Genomic DNA, 6,239 nt, shown 5'->3' on the forward strand with positions numbered 1-6,239 from the left:
CATTACAAATTGAATAGAGAGCTGTGAACCTATTAACAGATAATAATGCCCCGACATGAAACTGCATTTTCCAAGTATTCTCCACTCACTCATTCTATCGATACCTGTTTGCAAAATTCCACATGCTTATCACAATATGCTCACCCACCTATTGTGTATCGGCAGCATTTCACTCTGCCACTTCCTCCAAGTCATTCAGTCAGATAAAACATTCAATCCGATGACTGAACAATTTGGATTTCTCTAAATATATCTTTCCAACTTTAAAACTGCCCATTAAACTCGATTCGGTGATTTCTGTTAAATAGACAACGGACAGACAATTCTGCTTTTTTATCCAACACCGAGAAAGGCTTTCTTGTGCAAAAAACTTTTTACATAGCCCCTTATTGATTGATTGCTAAAATTCAAATGTACTTTACTGAGCATCGTCCTTCACCAAGTCTGCAGGTCATGCTACCAAAGAAATCTGTCAGATTGTCATCGTGTGATTTTCCTTTCAAAAATGATGTTGACTCAGTTTGACTGTAATCATCTCTTCTAAACTTGCTGCTTTTCTTAATTTGCAATGGTAGTTCACATTTTCGAAATAACAGCAAAGACATTAGAGCAGCTGGAAGCAATTTAACCAATCAAGTCAGCGACAAGTTTCAATGAGATCATGGCTGATTTGGTTAATCCTCAAATCCCCTTTCGGACTCATCTCTGTGGCCTTAGATTCCCGAAGTGACCAAATGCCTGCCTTTCTCAGCCTTGCACGGATCCAGCCTTGACAACCCTCTGTTGCAAACATCTTCACAGATTTGCTACCCTCTGAAAGAGAAAGTATCCTCCACACCTAAGTCTTACATAATTGGCCCCTTCCGCTATGAGGAGGCCTTCTGGTGCCACATTATCCCAGGTGGATATCAGAGAAGAAAATCCCTCAAGGTCGGTCTGCACTGTCCAGTCCCAGCTCTGAGTGTTTGCAGCATTGTCTTTTTTGACTTTTGAATGAACAAATAAACCTGAATCTTCTTCAAAAAACGCTTCATTGGCTATAATTTCGCTGGCATTGTAGTCCGCTAGAAAGTCGAGTGCTTGATCACAAATATATCACTCTCAAAATGTTATCTCTGTTTCTCTTTCCACAAGTACCGCTGGATCCGTCGGTTTTCTGCAGTATGCTGTGATTGTACTGTGTACAAGTGCTGCATTTCATTAAATTCCTTCAATCACAGTCCTCTGGACACTGACCCTGTTCAGTGACAATACTTCCTCCTGATCGTCAAGGTGCCAATCCCCACCGCTCCCTCCCCCATCAAGATAAACAGCTGCAGAACATCTTCAGTTAACTCTCTTGGCTCCAAAGAAAAACTCGGGAATCTCTCCAAGTGCCAGGAAATCTCAACCTTGGACATGGTGCAAGGCAGATGAGTGTTAAAGAGATTTTTGGGAAAATATTTTCAATTGTCAGGTGGAAAAAATGTAAAAGAGGCAAACCATATAACCCAATCTCCAACATTGTGAATCTTCAGAAACTCTGTGAGAATGAAATCCAAGGAGAATGAAGACGGGTGAACTGCCCGAATGAGCAGAGACAGTCAAGACAGCTTCCCCTTCTTTAAGAGGACAGACCATTAACTTTGATGTTCTCGGGACATGAACTGAGCTGAGATATTGAAATAATTCTCGTTCCCCTACATGACAAATACAAACCTCATCTACACTCCGGGATAATGAAAAAACTCGGGACCGCACAAGGGACTAGGAGGCTTGAAGGGAGGTGGTCCCAGTTGGAGGAGAGCTGGTGCTCAGTGACATGGGTGTGTCTGTCGTGGATGGGATAAGACTGTTCGCATGCCTCCATAATGAATGTTCCAGACTTTATTTTGGAAAAATAAAACTGATAAGAGGACACATCTCGGTCTGGGAAGGACAGACTGAAGTCCGTCACAGCCTGCTTTAGATGTTCGGGCAAGGTTTTAGGTTGGAAATTTTAGCGTATTAGATCGTTAACCGAAAGACTGGTGGTTCAAGACCTCCAAAGGCGACAGCGAACGTTGTTGTTAAAGCATCTGTTTTCTCTGCTGCAGTGTTTCTTGTTTCTAATGGAGGCAGGAAAATGTTCCTCAAACGGAAGATTTCCGTGTGAAGAACCACAAAGAACTTTCTGCAATGTTTTAAAGGTTAATGTAATGAACTGTGGACTCTGGGAATCTGAAACAAAATCAGAAACTGCTGACAAAACTATCTGGTTTGGCAGTACCTGTGGGAGATTATTGAGTTCTGATGAAGTAGTTAAGTATTGTCCACGATTCTCTCTGCATGGATGCTGCCAGACCTGCTGAGTTTTGTCGTTGGAAATGTATAGAGAATCACCAGGAGACGTAGAGAGTTCTTCAAGAAGTCGGTCTGTTATTTGCAAACGAAAAACTGTGGCACTGAGAAAGCAGATTCTCGAATGCTCTCGAACTTCATTGTCCATGGTTTTTTTATAAATTTTTCCCACGCTTTGTTTGCTTATCAGCATGTCTAAATATGTTAATCAAAGTACCTCACACTCGCTACACAATAAACCAGTGATGTTAGTTCCCATCATCTCTTTAATTGTTCATTCTACTTAACGTTATTCTCATGTGACGGTTAGATATTTAATGTCAGCTTTCGCAACAATGGTCTTTCATTCCAGACCCTACTTCTTAGTTTCCCGATGTCATAATTAGTTATTTATTGTCAATAATCTCAATCAGGCTGACTGTATTAACTATTAATTTGATACTGAATGTCATATCCCAAATATTTATGTTCCCAATCGAGTCATAATGATACTTAACAGGAAAAATGACTTTACTAACTGTAATCTAATCTCACCATCGAGACTTTTCAGCGTCAACCTTTCTTTGCTAATTGGTGTGAGAGAATGTCACTATTCTTATCTCATCCTGCATTCTACAGACCCCTTGCAACAGATCGCCAGTGGGGTTCATGCTTTAAGCCTTCCCTTACTTTCATGCTTTAAACCTTCCCTTACTTTCATGCTCTTTATTTTACATAATAACATTTTGTCATTCTGACCAATGGCAGTCATTGCTGGCACTGGATTTACTAACGTTGAAGGGTCAGTGATCAGAGAGGACTGAATCTCCACCTCCCGCTCTGTTAGTAACCTCTCAGTCTCCTGGGAATTGCATTGTTCCCAATTTTACCGGATTCCAGGCCTTTAACCTTGGCTAAGCAGACAGTCGATGGTCTGAGGAATATCATTCCCAAACGTCCCATGTCCGAGGTCACAACAATTAATAATAATGTCAGTGCATCCTCCTCTAATCTGTGAAAATCATTGCTGCGGACTGTAGAACATTTATTGACCGAAATTGAGGAGGGTTTGAACCAGATCAAACTCCTCTGAGTTAAGAAGATGGTCTAGATCCCTTTTTCTTTTCCCCTGAAGGCAAATGTACGGCAATGCAATTCAATTGGTGAAATTTCCAGGCTTGAACCAACACAAAATTTACTTCGCACTATCGTTGTAACACAAACACAAAACAAAGTGTTGACTAACCCAACTCTATTGGAAAACTTAACGAAATGATACATCATTTAACTACGAAACAGTCAATGTTCGAATATCGCAACATTGCATAAAACACACAAAATTGGTTTTCCTGCTATCGGAATGATATTGTGAAACTTGAACTGATGAGAAAAAGGTATAATGTGATGTTTGTAATTCTTAAGCTTCCAAATGGTTTTGAGGTGCGAATGTATTTTAACCTTGAAGAAATTTGATGCATTTAAAACTCCTTCCTGTCCACGATAGAAACTGTTGAATCTGTTCCGAATTTCCAAGGGCTTCTGTAATTATTTAAGGTTTCTGACGATAGCAATCTCTGACTTTTCGAACAAAACAAAACGAACCTTATATTACGAACAATATTCAACTAAGCTGTGGGCAGCAGAGAGGAAAGCTTTCGAGCAACGCTGCCGGGACTGTCACGGCAATTAACAGGAACCATCGCGATGCAAACCCTAAAGCAACCTGACAAATCTGTTTCGCCACAGAATGCAACGTTAGTGCTCAAGACGTTTCCTTGCAAAATCTCAGGAAAAGCCACAACGCTGCGATGGCCGGGAATCGAACCCAGCTCAACTGCTTGGAAGGCAGCTATGCTCACCACTACACCACCACCGCGCTAGCAGCTAATTTGCCCCTTTTCCCAAACGCACATGCAAGGCCGTGATAGTCACCAACTGAACTCGGGCTGAAAGCAAAACAAGAAATTGCTTGTAAAACGTCAACAGGTCTGAGAACACCAGAATCAGAAGCCTTCAGCCCTTAAGAACAATCACTGGATCCAAAAGGTTCACTCCGCACAAATGCTGCCAGACGTGCTGAGTTTCCCAGCAATTTCTGTGCTGTCTCTCAGATCTGCAACATCTGCAGTTCTTTGTCAGATAGAAAACAAACGTTGACCCATTGAAGGGGATATTTGATCAGATGATATTCCACTTCATCCACACAGATAGATTGGATGGAGTATAGGATCATAAAATTCTTACAGTGTTGAAACAGGCTATTCGTCTCATCATGCATCCCACCAAGTCTCACCCTCTACGCTATTCCTGTAACCCTGCATTTCTGATGGCTAACCATATAACCAACACTCACCTGGACACTATTGACTATAGAGCGTTGCATATCCACCCTAACCTGCGCATCTTTGGACTGTGCGAGGAAACTGGAGCACCCGGAGGAAACTCACGCAGACACCGGGAGAATGTGCAAACTCCAATCAGACTTCAATCAGACAGGGATCTGGGTAATTGGAGAGGTTTCAAGAGGGAGTGCAGACTGGTGTGTGAATGATGGGCCGAAAGCCTGATCTCAGTGCTGTAAAGGCTCTACAGTAACATGATACCCTACATCCAGCATTCAACACAGTTTGCATTTTGTTTTAATCCGTCGTGTTATTGACATTATTCTGTGTGAAATGTACAGAGAGAGGTTGTTTGTGCATTCACTAAGATCTGTGTTGTGATGGGTCAGGAGCATCATATAAAATAACAACTGGCGGAGGGAGAACTGAATTCCCCCTTTGAATCTGCCGAGGGCATGCAGGACCTGGAACTTCTCTATCACCACTCACTCACCACCCGGCGCCTGGAGGAAGAACGCCTGATCTTCCTCCTCAGGAACCTCCAAGCCCAGGGCATCAATGTGGCCTTTACCATTTGCCTGATTTTCCCCTCCGACCACCTTATCCCAGCTCCATCCTGCCAGCTCAGCACCATCCTCATGGCCTTTTCTACCTTCCAATCTTCCTTCCCACCTATCTGCTCCACCGTCCTCTCTGACCAATCATCTTTACCCCCACCTCCATCCATCAATTGCGCTCTCCGCTCCCTTCTCCGCAGGCCCACTCCCTCCCATTTATCTGTCCACGATGGACGCTCCCAGCCACATTCCCGATGATGGTGTTTTGCCCGAAATGTCGACTCTTCTGCTCCTCGGATGCTACCTGACCTGCTATGCTTTTCCTGCATTACTCTAATCTTGATACTGATTTACAGCATCTGCAGTCCTCACTTTCACCTCGCATGACTGAATTCCTGCCCCTTCCAGATCGAATTGGGTTTCGTGTTTTCATCATAAATTTCATTATGTTTAATATATTTTATTTTAAAAGTCATCACAATACATTGATGCCCTCATGAGCATGTAATGCATTTAGACAGAACAATGCCTCCTTTCTCTGTGAACAAATAGAATTAAAGGAGTCGGAGAATGTTTCCTCTCACGGAAACAGGAATAGGGAGTTGTAATTCTCTCTGAAATAAACACAGGCCATTCAGAGGAATCTGATAAGGTCATGCAACATCTGTCGAGAAAAGAGAAAGGTTAGCTCATATGTTATGAGAGTAGGGGAATTCAGCAGAGCGCTATAAAGTTAGAAAAGTAATAATTACTGAACAATTGGAATGGGGATAACGCTGAAGAAAGAATGAGAGGTCCATACAGCCTGTTTAAACATGTTCAGTTAGTCAATCCAATCAAAGCTAGACTTAGATTTCATATCCAGTTTCCTGTCCAATCCACATATCCCGTGACTCCCTGAGAAACCAGCAATCTGTGTCTTCCAATCTGAAATGCACTCAGTGAGGATGCATCAGCAATCGTCAGGGACAGAGAATATTAAAGACTCAGAGGCCTTAGAGTAAATCGCTCTCTCCTCATCTCATTCCCAAATAACCTGCCC

At 42.5% G+C, this 6,239-nt stretch overlaps 1 non-coding gene across 1 annotated transcript; it reads right to left on the reverse strand.

Moving 5' to 3' along the window:
* Positions 1–4,102: 4,102 nt before the first annotated feature.
* Positions 4,103–4,174, reverse strand: trnag-ucc. The gene has a single exon. It is a non-coding gene; the product is annotated as a tRNA-Gly (tRNA).
* Between the last annotated feature and the right edge of the window lie 2,065 nt (positions 4,175–6,239).

The sequence above is a fragment of the Chiloscyllium plagiosum genome, unplaced genomic scaffold (genome assembly GCF_004010195.1).
Source record: "Chiloscyllium plagiosum isolate BGI_BamShark_2017 unplaced genomic scaffold, ASM401019v2 scaf_4783, whole genome shotgun sequence".
In the NCBI taxonomy this organism is placed as follows: domain Eukaryota; kingdom Metazoa; phylum Chordata; class Chondrichthyes; order Orectolobiformes; family Hemiscylliidae; genus Chiloscyllium; species Chiloscyllium plagiosum.